Below are 15,836 nucleotides of genomic sequence, written 5' to 3' on the forward strand. Positions count from 1 at the left end.
TGGCGCCGTGTCCCCGCTACTCTGCCACCTGTGCCCCGGTCCCCGGTCCCCCCGGATTCCCCGTGCCCGGACGGGTGCTGCAATGGGCAGGGGGGCACAGGGAATACACACGGATTTGGAAGCGCTGCAGGCAGGTTCTCCCCTGGGCACGGCCCAAAGCTGATAAAGGGGCCCCGGCGCCAGGTCCTGGCTGTTTAATATAAACCACGGCACTGCCAGCACTACCCAGAGCCTGCCTACCCAGGGGGATATGTTTGCCCTTCCCTCTCCTGCTAATCCCTCAAATAAATCCTTAAAACCGAGGTGGGTTAGGAGGGTTGCATCCTACACAACTTTTAGTCCACACTCAAAAGGAGACAGGATTAAAATCCTGGCTGAATGTTCTGGGTCCCTGCTTGAATTTTTGGAGTTCTATGAAGAAAAAGCAGAGAAAAATTGGGTTTCAGGGTTTTCACCATTTCCAAATAGTTCCAGAGGGCCTCAACCCTTTACTATCAGGTTGTAAATTCCCCAGGAGATTTCAAAGTCTGGCCTGAAAGTGTCACCCTTCAGCTTTTCTGTCCCCAGGACAGGGAGATAAGGCTGGCTGCAAACTCAGCCTGCTCAAAATCCACCCGTCCTGCTCTGGAGGGAGAGGAGAAGCCTGGCTGATGAAGGGAAATTCTCTTTTTGAAGAGGGAAAAGGGGGAATTTGATCCAGCAAGAGAAAGATGGGGCAGGATTCCTGCAGGATTCCTGCCAGCCCTGCACCTGGCTCAGCTCCCACCATCACAGGTTGCACTCAACGATCTCAGAGGTCTTTTCCAGCCTAATTGATCCTGGGGTTATAAAAAAAAAATCCAGTGAGTGTAAACGAAGTGGAGTGTTACAGACATGCCCTGCACCTCCCCTGGGGCTGGAGGACTGGACAGGGACCTCTCCATCCATCCATCCATCCATCCATGCACAGCTGGGAACAGGGCAGTGTCCAGCCTCACAGCCAGGCTGCTCCTGGAACAGCCCCAGGATGCCCCAAGAAAGCAGGGCTGGAAGCCCTGGAGTGTGGGCTGACACTCAGGCAACAATTCCGACCCGGCTCTGGCTGTTGCCAGGCTGGATTCCAGCCTGGATCACCACACAGGGACTTCTACACAACACGAGAGGCTGGAGGAGGAGCAATCCCGGCAGGTGAACCCCAACCTTTTGCCACAAAGGCAAAACTTATCCCAGCAGCCTCCAGGAACTCCAGTTTGGCTCTGGGGAGCTGGACTTCACCCTGGATTTGGGTGAGGGTGAGCCCGTCTTCAATCCAGGTCCAACTCTCCTTCCTGCACCACGAGCAATCCAGGTGGGAGCAGGAAGCCTCATCCCCTGCTTGCTGTTCCCAGGTTTGCTCCCTTCCCCCCCTGCCAGGTGGATATTCCCCGTTTGAGCCCAGGCTGAGGCCACGTGGCCACCAGAGGTATCCCAGGTTTGTTGTGTTGTCGTTCCATGGCAACCCGGGGTTGTTCCACAACTGCTCCGACCGGTAAATTCCTCCCAGCCCTAGTGAGTGACCCCAGGGGTTGGGGTTTGGTGACACCGAGCTCACTTTTGACTTTTTAGGGAAGTGATTTCCCTGCCTGCCGTGCTGGGAGTCCCATCCTCCCTGGCCCTGCACACCAAGGACTGGCTCTGATGCTCCCAGAGCAGCCAAACCCCCACAAACGACCAATCCCTCACGAATCCTTGGGAAAACAAGCCAGGCTCGCAATTCCAGCTGGAAAGTGCCAAAAAAATTTAACAAACTCAAATATTGTAACGGAAGAAGAAAACCTTTGCAGGTGAGTGAAACTATGTGTTGGGAATGGGCAAATATTTAATGGAAGAGGAAAACTCAAATATTGTAATGGAAGAGGAAAACCTTTGCAGGTGAGTGAAACTGTGTTGGGAACATGTTCTTGTGGGGTTTCCACACCTCCTGTGTTATCCCAGGGGATCCCTCCTGCTGCCTGCCTGGATTTCCATGTGTGGATTGAGAGCTTTTGGGAGCAGGAGCATCCGTAGGTTCTGCTTGCACAGGCCCTGCTGGTGGCTCCTGATCCAAAGGGCTCTGGCCCTGGATCCCACATCTGTTGTTCCAGCACCTCCCAATGCTTGCATGGGGGATGGATATGGGATATTGGGATCAATCTCCAGGCCCAGGGGAATGGCAACCTCCCAGATGGGGCACTCAGGGCAGTCAGAATCCCAGGATCACTGAGGCTGGAAATACCCTCCCAGATCATAGAGTCCAAGCTGTGACCAATCCCCACCAGAGCCCTGAGTGCCACATTCTTTGGATACCTTGAGGGATGGGGACTCCACCACTGGAGTGCCTGACCAGCCTCTCCCTGGAGAAATTCCTCATCACATCCCAAGAAATTCTCCTGATGTCCAATGGCACTGCCAAGCTCTTATTCCTGCTAAACCCACCCAAAATCAAAGGGAACACAACAGCACCTTTCCCAAGACCCTGAAGATCTCCCTACACTGTGAACCCAGATCCACTTTCAGGATCAAAGCAGCCTCATTAATCAAAATTTCCAGCTCATCATAATTCCTGCGAGTAGAGACTGGTCAGAGGGAACTTGTTCTCCTGCATCCCAAAGGCAGGTGTTGGATGTCACCAGGCAGGAGCTGGCCTCGATGACCCTCAGGATCCAGCTCAGGATATTCCACAACTGGAGGATTATCAGGATGAGGTTTATCAGGTTTATCAGGATTTTATGGATTCCAGGCCCATTTCCTGTGTCACCAGGCCACAAAGTCAATGGAATGACGCAGCTCCAGCCCAGAGCCCGGTGACAGGGAGTGCCCTTTCCAGCCTGGCAACAGCTGCTGATCCGCAGGGATCGTCCGTTCCAAAGGTTGGTGCCTCCCTCCCGGCAGCGCTCGGGGCCCTCTGTCCCACTGGATGTCCTGTCAGTGGTGCCTGGTTTCATTTTCTGCCTCTGCCCAAGCACTGCAGTGATTCCTGTGAGCCTGATGGGATTCCCCCATTGATGGGAATCATGGAAAGGTTTGGGTTGGAAGGGACCTTAGGGTTTATCCAGTGCAATCCCCTGGCCTGGACAGGGACACCTTCCACCATCCCAGTCACACCCTCTGAGCTTTATCCCACACAAACAGAATGGGCAAAAATCCTCACATTCCATGAAGTGGCTTTTCTGAGGACCTGAATTCCCTGCCATGGCCTCTCCCTGCTCCAGAGCCTTTGGCAAAGGCCAGTGGATTGTTCAGGATGCAACTTCACATGGATTTACACATGGAAACTTCATTTTCTTCCCCACTTCTCCAGCCCTGCACCGGAACAGGAATCAGGCTCTGCCAGAGGCGGCCAGTTCCAGGCTCATCCAAACAGCTCCAAGGCTTCCAGGAACTCCTCATCCTGGCATTCCTCATCCAGGCATTCCTCACCCAGGAATTCCTCATCCAGGCATTCCTCATCCAGGCATTCCTCCTGCTGCAACACAGCAAAACCCAAATATGAATTATCACAGGGACCTGTAGGAACAGAATCATGGGATCATGGAATCATAGAATGGTTCGGGTGGGAAGGGTCCTTAAAGCTCATCCAGTGACACCCCTGCCATGGGCAGGGACACCTCCCACCTTCCTGGGCTGCTCCAAGCCCCATCCAACCTGGCCTTGGACACTTCCAGGGATGGGACAGCCACAGCTCCTCTGGGAAATCCATTCCAAGGCCTCCCCACCCTCACAGGGAGGAAATTTTCCTAAATCATTCTTCATTCTCCATGAGCCCCAAGGTCCCTCGGGGTGCCCAGGGCACTGTCTCAGCTTGCCCGGGGTGAGACAGCCAGCTCTGTATTCCCAAGGCTTTCCACAAGCTCCTAACTCCCTCCAGGAGCTGCTCTCCTCTGGCTCTGCCCACCCTGCTGAGGCTGGCAAGTTCTCAGCTCAGCTCTTGGCCACTCCTGGAAGCTGCTGGCCACGAAATCCATCCCTGGGAAACAGCTCTTGGAGATCAGAGTTGCGCACACTTGTCCTGTTTGCTGCCACCCAAAAGGGCTATCAGCCAAAATCCTAAATGTTTGGATACAGCACAAACCAGTCACCAGCACCTCCAGGAACTGGGACCAGGGACAGGACTCAGGGAGCACCTGGACCATGCCAGGGAGGGTCAGGTTGGATACTGGGAAAAGGTTCCTCACCCAGAGGTGCTGGGCACTGCCCAGGCTCCCCAGGAAGGGTCACAGCCCCAAAGCTGTCAGAGCTTCAGGAGCGTTCAGACAGCATGCTCAGGACTGGCATTTTGGGACTGGGGGGATTTTGGGGTGTCCTGTACAGAGCCAGGACTTAGAATCTATGATCCTCATGGGTCCCTTCTATCTCAGGTTTTTCCATGATTCTATGAACAATCTGGACCCCCCAAGGAGTTCCTCCTGCTGGAATCTCTCCCTCCAGCCCCTTCTGGGTGCTCAATGCAGTGATGAGGCTGCCCTTCCTCCATGGATGGAGCCCCACATTCCTCCTGCCCTCTTTGCAGCTTTTCCACCCCCACTGCTCTGCCCACTGCCAGGAGCTCCTGGACACACCAGGAAACCCAGCCCAGCCCAGATCCTTCCCAGGGATCCTTCCTGGGGACATGGAACGTGGCCTGACACACGGGGAAGGTGTAAAATCAGAGGGTTTTGGGAAAGCTGCAGAAGGCAGGCCTCAGCAACAGCAGAACTGCAGTTAGAGCTAAGCAGTAGCCACAAGATTTGTCCACAGAAATGTTATGTGAGATATAGAATGTAAGGACAAATAGAACAACAATCTGTGTATTAATGCTTGGCTAGAATAACTCCCAAAGCTACAGAAAATAGTATCTAGCAAGATATTGGGAAGTTCTAAGCTTAATAATGGAGCTCTGTGTATTGTATTTTAATGCTTACAAGCAGGTATTGTACTTGAAACAAGCAAGCATTGTTTTAACCGAAGGTACGTGTGCTTATAGTAGTTGGGTAGAAGTACTGCCAATATGCTTTTGCTTTGTGTGATTGGTGAAAAAACTTTTAAGTGAGTTGTAACATTGAGTTCTTTGGCTGCTGCTGAGGACGTGAGCTGCTGACATCTTCCCATTGTCATAACCATGTAATGAGAGTGATGCTGGAAAATAAACAGCTTGAGATGCGTTCCTCTGCAGTCCCGTCCCGTTCGTGATTTGTACACAGACCCCTGGCCAGCAACACCAGTATCCCATCTATGCACTTTCCCCCTCTCCAGCTCATTGGACAAGGGCCTAAAGCTGTTTTTTTCCCCTTTCCCCCAAATTACAAGACCTTGTGATTACAAGAAAACCAGAAGGAATATGGATAAATATAGTTATAATTATGGATAATCACCATCACCTGGATAATTTTGACATGAAAGTTGAGAGTCCCTCCCACAGCCAAAGCCTTAAGGAAAAACAAACAAACAAATTAAAACTTCAATTCTCAGTGCTGGGTGAAACTGCCAGCGCTGGGAATGCTGGGCTCATTTTTTCTGGAAAAGACACATCTCAGGAGAGGAGGAAAAACTCCTGTTCTGTCCTCACAAAATTCCATCTGGCTTTGGTCTGCTCCGGTTCCAGGGGTTGATCTGGTAGAAACTGAATCCTCTCAGGAATAGAGCAGATTCCAGACACCCTGAGCTCAAACAGAGAATCCCAGGACTGCTGAGGTGGGAAAAGCCCTCCCAGACCATCGAGTCCAAGCTGTGCCCAATCCCCACCTTGTCACCAGCCCAGAGCCCTGGGTGCCACATCCAGTCCTTCCTTAGACACCTCCAGGGATGGGCACTCCAAACCTGCCTGGGCAGTCCCTGCCAATGGCCAACCACTCTTCCCATGGAAATCCCTCCTGGTGTCCACCCTGAGCCTCCCCTGGCCCAGGCTGAGGCCGTTCCCTCTCCTGTCCCTGTTCCCTGAGAGCAGAGCCTGACACTGTCCCCTCCTGTCAGGAGTTGTGCAGAGCCACAAGGTCCTCCCCAGCCTCCTTTTCTGGAGGCTGAGTCCCCCAGGTCCCTCAGGTGTTCTCCAGACCCTTCCCCAGCCCTGTTCCCCTCTCTGAATTCATCCCAGCCCCTCAGGGTCTTTCCTGAAGTGACACAATCCAGGCTGATCTGCCCTAAAACACAGAATCATTAGGAAAATCCTCCTTTCTCCATCCATATTTCTCCAGGTAACCTTCCCAAGGTGAGGATGCTCTGGATCACCCCTGATGGTCCCGTGTCCCCACCACTCCCTGGCCAGACTTGTCCCCCTGGGATCCCACATGGCCTCAGCAGCTCCTCCCATGTCCCTGCTCCCGTTAGCTCCAAGCTCAGGTGGCCTTTCCTGAGCAGATGGGAACTGTGAGGTCACTCTGAGGGAACACCAGTTTATGGGAGCTGGAATAGACCCAGGATGACAGAGCTCAGGGTTATTGCAGGTGTCTGGGGCCTGGCTCCTGCCCAAGCTGGAGGGAACGGTGCAAGAAACAGAGCCAGGAGGGAGATGATCAAGCAGAGTCATCCCAAAAATGCTCTTATCAGAGCCCTCGTTCCTCTCCGTGGGCAGAGTCACTGACACAAAGCCACTTCCCACCAGTGGATCCCATTCCTGAATCCAGGAGGGATCTTGGAAGGGTTCCACTGCCCCCAGAAAGCTCAGTCCCCATCAGCAGCCATCCCAACTCCGTTTGTGCAGCCCTTGGCAAAGGGAATGGTGGGCCAGGACCTGGGGTCTCAACATCTCCCACAGAACCCAGCGCCATCCTCACCCCAAGAAGGACATGGCATGGAGCTGCTCCTCACTCCAAGGAGGACACGGGATGGAGCTGCTCCTCACCCCAGGGAGGACAGGGCATGGAGCTGCTCCTCACCCCAGGGAGAACACGGGATGGAGCTGCTCCTCACCCCAGGGAGGACAGGGCATGGAGCTGCTCCTCACCCCAGGGAGGACAGGGCATGGAGCTGCTCCGCACCCCAGGGAGGACAGGGCATGGAGCTGCTCCTCACCCCAGGGAGGATACGGGATGGAGCTGCTCCTCACCCCAGGGAGGACAGGGCATGGAGCTGCTCCTCACTCCAGGGAGGACAGGGCATGGAGCTGCTCCTCACCCCAAGGAGGATACGGGATGGAGCTGCTCCTCACCCCAGGGAGGACAGGACATGGAGCTGCTCCTCACCCCAGGGAGGACAGGACATGGAGCTGCTCCTCACCCCAGGGAGGACAGGGCATGGAGCTGCTCCTCACCCCAAGGAGGACAGGGCATGGAGCTGCTCCTCACCCCAGGGAGGACAGGACATGGAGCTGCTCCTCACCCCAGGGAGGACAGGACATGGAGCTGCTCCTCACCCCAAGGAGGACAGGGCATGGAGCTGCTCCTCACCCCAAGGAGGACAGGGCATGGAGCTGCTCCTCACCCCAGGGAGGACAGGGCATGGAGCTGCTCCTCACTCCAGGGAGGACAGGGCATGGAGCTGCTCCTCACCCCAGGGAGGACAGGGCATGGAGCTGCTCCTCACCCCAAGGAGGACAGGGCATGGAGCTGCTCCTCACCCCAGGGAGGACAGGGCATGGAGCTGCTCCTCACCCCAGGGAGGACAGGGCATGGAGCTGCTCCTCACCCCAGGGAGGACAGGGCATGGAGCTGCTCCTCACCCCAAGGAGGACAGGGCATGGAGCTGCTCCTCACCCCAAGGAGGATACGGGATGGAGCTGCTCCTCACCCCAGGGAGGACAGGACATGGAGCTGCTCCTCACTCCAGGGAGGATAGGGCATGGAGCTGCTCCTCACCCCAGGGAGGACAGGACATGGAGCTGCTCCTCACCCCAGGGAGGACAGGGCATGGAGCTGCTCCTCATGCTCCATCACCAGAAGGGAATTCCAGCATCTTCAGCAAAATCAAAGATTTGTCGCCTGTGGAAAAGGAACTCAGAGACAAACTGTCCTGCAGGAAGGACGTGGGAAAGGCAGGAGTAGAACCGGTGTCGTCTCCATCGCTCCCCAAACATGGAGTCACCAACCTGTGGCTCCAAAAATTCCTTGGAATCTTGGAAAAACTCCATCATTTTCAGGGCAAACTGTCCTCCTGCTCCAGAGGGTGGACAGGACCAGCCAGAATTCCAGAGGTGGCACCTCCATATCCAGGAGGATGAGGGATGACCAAGGGTTTGTTCACCTCAGATGTTTTCTATGTATTTCTTGTATTTCTTAAATACCTCAGGAATTTAAGAGATTTGACTGGTCACAACAGGAGGGTGAAGGACCTTCCCAAACCAGCTCCAAGCTGAGAACCCAGAGCCCACTTTGGGGCAGGAGAAGGAGCAGGAGAGCAGAGGGGCTGGGGGAAGGAGCGACGCCTCTGCCCCGTGAGTCACTGGCTGCACTGGAGGGATGGGAGCAGAGCAAACAAAGAATATTTTACAAGGATTTTACAGCTGCTGTAACCCCTGACGCCGAGAGGCCAACCCAGCTCGCAGAGGGTTCTCCCAGCTAGGGAGAACCAGCTCCAGAATCTGGGATTTCAGCCTTCCCACCTGTCACCCCAGTCAGGGATTTTATCTCAGCAGCAGGAGCTGCTCCAGGGCCAGACTGAATCCAAAGATGACAGTCAGAAGCTTCCAGAAGGAAGGTGCCATTCCCTCCCTTGCTCTGGTCTTCTCCAGGGTGGAGACCTGGAACCAGGAAGGACAGTGGGAGCAAAGGGCAGGATTGCAGCCTTGGAGCTGCTGCAGCCCAGCCCTGGTGCTGATGGAGCAGAGGGTGGGGCCCGTCTGTCTGTCTGTCTGAGGCCCCTCCTAATCAATGCACTCAGCGCTGACAACAATAATTACAATTATAATTGTAACGATAATTGTCTTGGACCCGCCCACACTGCCGAGGACATGGATGCCGCCCTGGGAGGGGAGGGATGAGCAGGTGCAGCATTCCATGGAGCAGGGGCCACACCTGGAGCCCTCCCCAGCCCCAGCTGCCATCGGCCTCACACCCACACCCACCTGCATCCCAAATCCAGCTCCAGCCTCCAGCCCCACCTGCGGCTCTTCCCACCTCCCATGGGAGGACAGGGGCTCAGCAGGAGAAGGAGGCAGGGAAAAACAGTGCCAGCAAAAAGAACATTTCTCCATGATGCCCTGGCCAGGCTGGACAGGGCTTGGAGCAGCCTGGGACAGTGGGAGGTGTCCCTGCCATGGCAGGGGTGGCACTGGGTGGGCTTTAGTGTTCTTCACACCTGAACCACTCCACAATTCCATGCTGAGAATGTTTCCTTCCTGCACTCCGTGGGCTCCAGAGGTCCTCAGTGCAGGGAAGAGCTTCTGCCACCCAAAAAACGGGGCAAAACAGCCCCTCCAAGGCAGGATGAGCTCCCTGAGTGCTCTGGGTGTGACTCAGCACCTCAGAATCTGAGCCCAGGAGTTAAAATTCGGGGTGACTCAGCCCTGGTCTCTGACTTTGCAGGGATTACAGGGTGGCCCTGGCACACGTCACGCACGTGGGGACAGCCACAGGCCTGGGGCCACGTCAGCCCAGCCTCCCGGGGCAGGGACAGCAGGAGCTACCTGCCTCTGCCTCTGGGTGCTGGCTCGAGCCTGAGCCTGCATCCCGGGCTCCAAACCCACCAAGGGCACAGGCTCGGTGCCAGATTCCCCCCGAGATGCATCGGGATGGGTGGCAACTCCAGGAATCCACCTGCCCCAAGAGTGCCCCTCTGCAGGGATTCCAGAGCACCACAGCACTGGGACTTGGGAAAATGTCTCCATGGAAAAGGCTCTCCAGCCCTGGCACAGCTCCCCACGGCAGTGGGGGAAGCCCCACCCCGGGAAGTGTTCAAAGAGAGAGTGGATGTGGCACTTGGGGACACGGGTTTGGGGGCCCTGGGTCCAAGGCTGATCTTGGAGGTCTTTCCAACCACAACAATTCCACGATTCCATGACTTAGGAAGCAGGACAAGGCACCCCAGGGATGCTGTGGTGAAGTTTGGCCATGGCCAAACACCTGCTTTACACAACCAGAAAGGTTCTGGTAGCACAAACAGAAAGGTGGGAGATGGGTCCAAATCCCATAAGTGGCCAGGAAAAAAAATAGACTTTTTTCCTGGTGATTTGGGCATTGTGGCCTGGAAACTGTGGGACAAGGCCCTGGTTCTGTAGCTGAGGTGCTGCCACCCTGAGCCCACCAGAAACTGTCCCTCAGTTTATCCCCACACAGCTCCTGCCTCCAGGAGCACCATCCCCTCTCCCACTCCCACCATCCCCTGCTCCCAGCTTGTGGATGAGCCCAAATCCTCACAGGAAAAAAAACAAACAACCCATACCCAGAGATAACCCACCCCTAAAGCACCTGCTGCTACACAGATTTTGGGAAAGGAGCTGCTGCAGGCTGGGATTTCTCTGACCACAAATCCCCAAACTGGGGCAAAAGGATGTTCCTGCGATCCCAGCTGCAAACATCCCCCTCTGTCACTGGGATGTCACAGACCCTTTTTTATCCGCAAAAAAATCCTGATCACGGTGTATTTAACACACAGAACCTGTTGCAAAACAGGGAGCTGGCTCCTAAACCTCCCACAGCTCCAGAGGAGCCAGAGGCTCCCAGGAGCCACAGCAGCAGCTCCTGATTTGTGCTCCAGCCTGGGAGTGACACCCAGAGCAAACAAAAGCCTCATTAAAGTGACACAAGAGCCGTCGGGAGCGGGGGCTGGGTCTGGGTGCTGTTGAAGGGAATGAAGTAATTTACTCCGGTGGGGATTGGGAAACAGCAGGCTGTAAATGCTCCCTGTGCCTCTCATTCCTGCTTTTTTATTAGCGGGATCTTGGGAAAGGAGAAGCCATTTGCCAAAGTAACAGGACTGGTTGTTGCACAGGGAACTGGGAACCTCCAGGCTCCCAGTACAGCCCAGAGTGAAGAGCATGGACACCAGAACGAGCTGGAGATTCATGGAATGGTTTGGGTTGGAAGGGACAGTCATGCAGTGTCACCCCTGCCATGGGCAGGGACCCCTCTCACTGTCCCAGGCTGCTCCAAGCCCCGTCCAGCCCGGCTTTGGACACTGCCAGGGACCCAGGGGCAGCCCCAGCTTCCCTGGGAAGACCATTCCTGGACTTTGGGGTCATTTCAGGTGAGAAAAGAGGGTTTGGAGGTGAAGCAGAGCCCCTCAGCACCCCCAGCGTGGGCAGATGGAGGGGGGTCCTGCCCCTGTGAGCCCCCACCTGCAGAGCTGTCCCCACGGAGGGGTGGCACTGGATGGGCTTTAATGTCCCTTCCCACGCCAGGACTCCAGGGTTTGATCCCATCAGGGACACGCTGCTGGGGCGCTCCCAGCACCCAGAGCTGGATCCACTCCCCACCCCACGGCACAGCCACGACCACCCAACCCCTTGGCAGAGCCAGGAGCATCCCAGCCGCCGGAACGGGTGACATCACACCCCGCTTTAGTCCTGTTTAGGGTTGTCTTTTTTTTTTTTTTTCAATACCTGAAATTTCCTGGAAACTCCGTGAGCCAAAGCTCAGCTGAGTGGGAAACAAACGCTCCTGGGAGCGCGGCTGCCCTGGGCAGGTCCCGGCCGGCCGGCCCAGCCCCGCGGGACATTCCTGCGCTCTGACGCCTGCTTGGGGCCAGTTTCAGCTTCTCCGTGTTTCACCCAGAAAGCAGAAAGAGCCTGGTTTGGGATTCCAGGAGAAAGCAGGGAAGAGATGTGCACGACTCTAGGCAGGGCCAGAAAGCAAGGAAAAGAGGAGGTGGGAGTGGGAATGGGACACAAGAAGGGAGGAGTGACGGGGAGAAGGAATAAGTGAAGGTAAGAGAAGGAATAATGAAGTGAGAGAAGGAGCAGGGACGGAAAGGAGCCAGGGAAGGTGGCAGAGCTCCCCCCGGACACCCCCCAAACCAGGGTACACAAATACCCCCAGCCTGGCATCCAATTCTTCCCTTCCCAGCCCCTACAGCCCGATCCCAGCACGGGGCAGGGGAGAAGGGGAGGAAGGGCTGCAGTGTCCCCTCCGTGCCCACCTCCTGTCCCAGCAGTGTCCCCCACCCCTGTGGCTGCAGTGTTCCCCCTCTGTGCCCACCTGGGGCTGGGCACTGTCCTTGGAGGGCCATGGACCTCCCTCAGCCCTTCTGTCCCACCCTGGCATGGCCTGGACTTGTGCCCAGCCTGGCCCCTTCCCTTCCCAGAGGGACCTGCACAGAGGGAACAGAGCAGAGCTGAAGGAAGGGGCTCTCAAAGCCCCCAGCCCAAACTGGGCAGTGCCCAGTCCCAAACTGGAACCTCCAAGCCCAGCCCCTGGCAGAGCAGGAAACACCTGCCCCGCCCAGCCAAACTGAATAAAACAAACCAAACCACACATTTCACAAAATAAACCCTCTCCTTCTTCTGTTTCTTTAAACCTGAGCTGACCTCAGCTTTAGGGGAGGCTCCAGCAGCAGAACCAGGAGCTGCTCTGCCCTGTCCCATTGTGGCCACAACACTGCCCATTCCCTGTCCTGATGTAGCCACAGCATTGCCCATTCCCTGTCCCATTGTAACCACAGCACTGCCCATTCCCTGTCCTGATGTAGCCACAGCATTGCCCATTCCCTGTCCCATTGTAACCACAGCACTGCCCATTCCCTGTTCTGATGTAGCCACAGCATTGCCCATTCCCTGTCCCATTGTAACCACAGCACTGGCCACTCCCTGTCCCACCTGTGGCCACAGCACTGACCATTCCCTGTCCCATCTATGGCCACAGCATTGACCATTCCCTGTCCTACCTGTGGCCACAGCACTGGCCATTCCCAGTCCCATTGTGGCCACAGCACTTCCCAGTCCCTGTCCTGATGTGGCCACAGCACTGCCCATTCCCTGTCCCATTGTCACCACAGCACTGACCATTCCTAGCCCTGCATGACCAGCCCAACACAGCTCCCACTCCAGGGGCAATTCCCCATTCCAGGGGCAGCTCCCTTACCTGGCTCCCTCTCACCCTCATTCCCTCCAGAGCTCCATCAGTCCTGCTCTCCCTCCTCACTCAGATCTCTTGGGGCTGATTCCCATTTTATTCCTCATTAATAAACACCAATTACTTGGGGAGCCTTGATAAAGAAATCATTCCACTCTGCCTGAACATATTGAGATAATAACCCTGGGAGTTCCAGGTGCTGGCAATAACCCCAGGGAAGGGTTACAGATTGTCCAAGAGGGTTGAAGCACCTTCAAGGCTTCCTGGGATGGTTTAAATCTCCCAGTGTCCAGCCCGAGCCTCAGCCCCCCAAAAAACCACACACGGTGACACATCCAGAGGGGGAGATCCTGGGCTCACTCCACATCCAGCCACAGCAGGATTCACCACCCCAGGCTGTGAGTGCACAGGGAGGTGAGCACACCAATGGCACAGGGGCACACAGCGGTTCAGCTGGATGGGACCAGACCCTTCATCCCCTTCTCCACCTTCTCTCCACCTTCCTTTGTCCTTGTCCCTTTCCAGCAGGATTTCTGTGCAGCCAGGAAGGCTGAGAAGCCCTGGTTTGGGGAGCAGCCCATCCCAAACTGAACCAAATACCTGGCCAAGGAGGAGCACCGAGAACATCAGGAAGGGCAGGACCTGCCTGAGTCAGCTCGGCCTCTCCCGGGGCAGGGAGGGCACAGGGGCAGGAACGAGGGGCAGATGCTGAGCTGGGGACAGGCCTTCCCTTCTCCAGGATGGAGCAGCCACAGGATCCTTCCCTACAAACACCAAAAATGCCCAGGAGCAGCACCACGGGCACTGAAACCAGGGTCCCCCAGAGTGCCCCCACTCCCCGGGACTCCCCTGGGCCCTCTGCTCACCAGGTGGGCCAACAGGAGCTTCAGCCTTGGCAAGGAGAGGCTGAATCCTCTTTTAACGCATCCCATGTCACCTGCAAGTCAAACCCATCCTGCTGGAAGGACACAGCACTTGGAAAACCCTCATCCATCTCAGAGCAGAGTGGCTCCAGTGATCCCAGTGAAAAATAGGGTTCCATACTGCTTGTCCCAAGAATTAAAGGCTGTTTTCATCCTGAGCCATCATCCTTCTGCACCTTTCTGTGGCAGAGGGAGTTTGGGCCCATCTCCAGCATCTAATCATGGAATTATGGGATGGTTTGGGTGGGAAGGGACCTCAAAGCTCATCCCATTCCACCTCCTTCCACTAGTTCATGGTGCTCCAAGCCCTATCCTTGGACACTTCCACGGATGGGGAGGATGTGGGACACAGGACACAATGCTGTGCAGGAATTGGGAATCAAAAGGCATCAAGATCCATTTGGATCCGATCACCTGGAGAGGCTTCTTGGGCCGCTGTGCTCTGGGAGATGCTCGTGGAGCCAAACTTGTTTTTCCCATGGGCTGGACCTAGGTTTGGAAACTTCATTTCATGGAAGAAAAGGGATGAGGGAAAGAATTGATCCTTGGAGGAGAAATGAGCAGGGACTGGTGCTCAGAGAGGTGGGATGACCTGGGATCATGAAAGATCCCACCAGGATCAGAGCAGACACTGCTCCCAGGCTCTACAGCACCAAGTGCCCTCATTCCACCTGCACCTGCTTCCCTCAGAGGGATCCAGCTTTCCCAGGGCTGTCCTGGGTGCCCTCAGCACCTCCAGCAGCCCCAGGACCAGGGGTGACCCCTGAGCTGGTGCCCTTTGGGATCCCATCCATGCCTGCAGCCACAGAGCCACCAGAGAAGCCCACCAGGAAGGGATCATGTCACCCACCAAGCAGCAGCCACGAGCTATGGCTGCTCCCAGCCAGGAATTTGGGCTTAATCATTAAAATAAACCATCAAGATTACCGGGAGAAATTCTGCCAAAGACCCACTGAGTGAGTGAGTGACCTGGTGTCCACATGCATTTTCCTTGGAAAGGATGTTTTTGGAAGGTGGACAGGGGAAAACCGCCCATTCCTGGCAATATATTGGAATTCCACCTGAAGGAAAGGTCAACCCCATAGGAGCAGGTCCCCTTCCCTGGGAAGTCCTTCCCAAACTGCAGCTGCTCCTCAGCAGATGATTCTTGTCAGAGCACGGATCCAACCTCACCTTCCCTCACCTCCCTTGGAATGGAAACTCCAGCATGGAGCAGACCCAGAGCAGCAAAGCAGAAGCTTTTCCACAAAATGGAAACTGGGATGGCCAGAGAAGAGCATCCCCCTCCCCAAGGATGCCACAAAGCAAGACAGAGATGGGAGCTCTTCTTTCCCAGGCTTTGCAGGAGAAATGGAGCCAAAGAACATCCAGGGTGGGTTGGTACCAAACAGGGATTTAAGGGTGGGACACCAGAACTCATCGAAATTCAGAGAGGTTTTGTACCTCCAACTTTTATAGGGCTTTTGGGGAATGGGAATGGGGCAGTCAGAGATGGACTTGGGCACCTGAGATCCACCTCGGGTCCAGAGGTTTTGAGGGTTTCTGGTGCTGCCAGAGCAGGTGAATGAATAACCTCAGCACACCTGGACCCCACTCCCACGGGTCTCAAAACCAGGCCTATCCTCCCTAAACCAGACCTATCTTCCTTAAAGCCAGACCTACCATTTCTAAAACCAGACTTATCCTCCCTGAACCCAGACCTATTATCCATAAACTACACCTAACATCCCTAAAACCAGACCTATTATCCATTAACTAGACCTAACATCCTTAAAACCAGACCCATCCTCTCTAAAACACCCAAGCACCAGACCCTTGCATGCTGTGCCCATGTGGAGCAGGAGCAGCTCCAGCCACACCAAGCCAGGGATGCATTTCCCAACTCCTTCTGTAGCCAGTTCAGACTCTTTATGGTTTTAAACCCTCCTCTATTAAAAAAAAAAAAAAGTCAAAAAAAAAAAAAATCACTGTTGCTTCCTGAAAATTTGGGCTGGAAAGC

This window comes from Passer domesticus, chromosome 31 (genome assembly GCF_036417665.1).
Source record: "Passer domesticus isolate bPasDom1 chromosome 31, bPasDom1.hap1, whole genome shotgun sequence".
NCBI classification, from domain to species: domain Eukaryota; kingdom Metazoa; phylum Chordata; class Aves; order Passeriformes; family Passeridae; genus Passer; species Passer domesticus.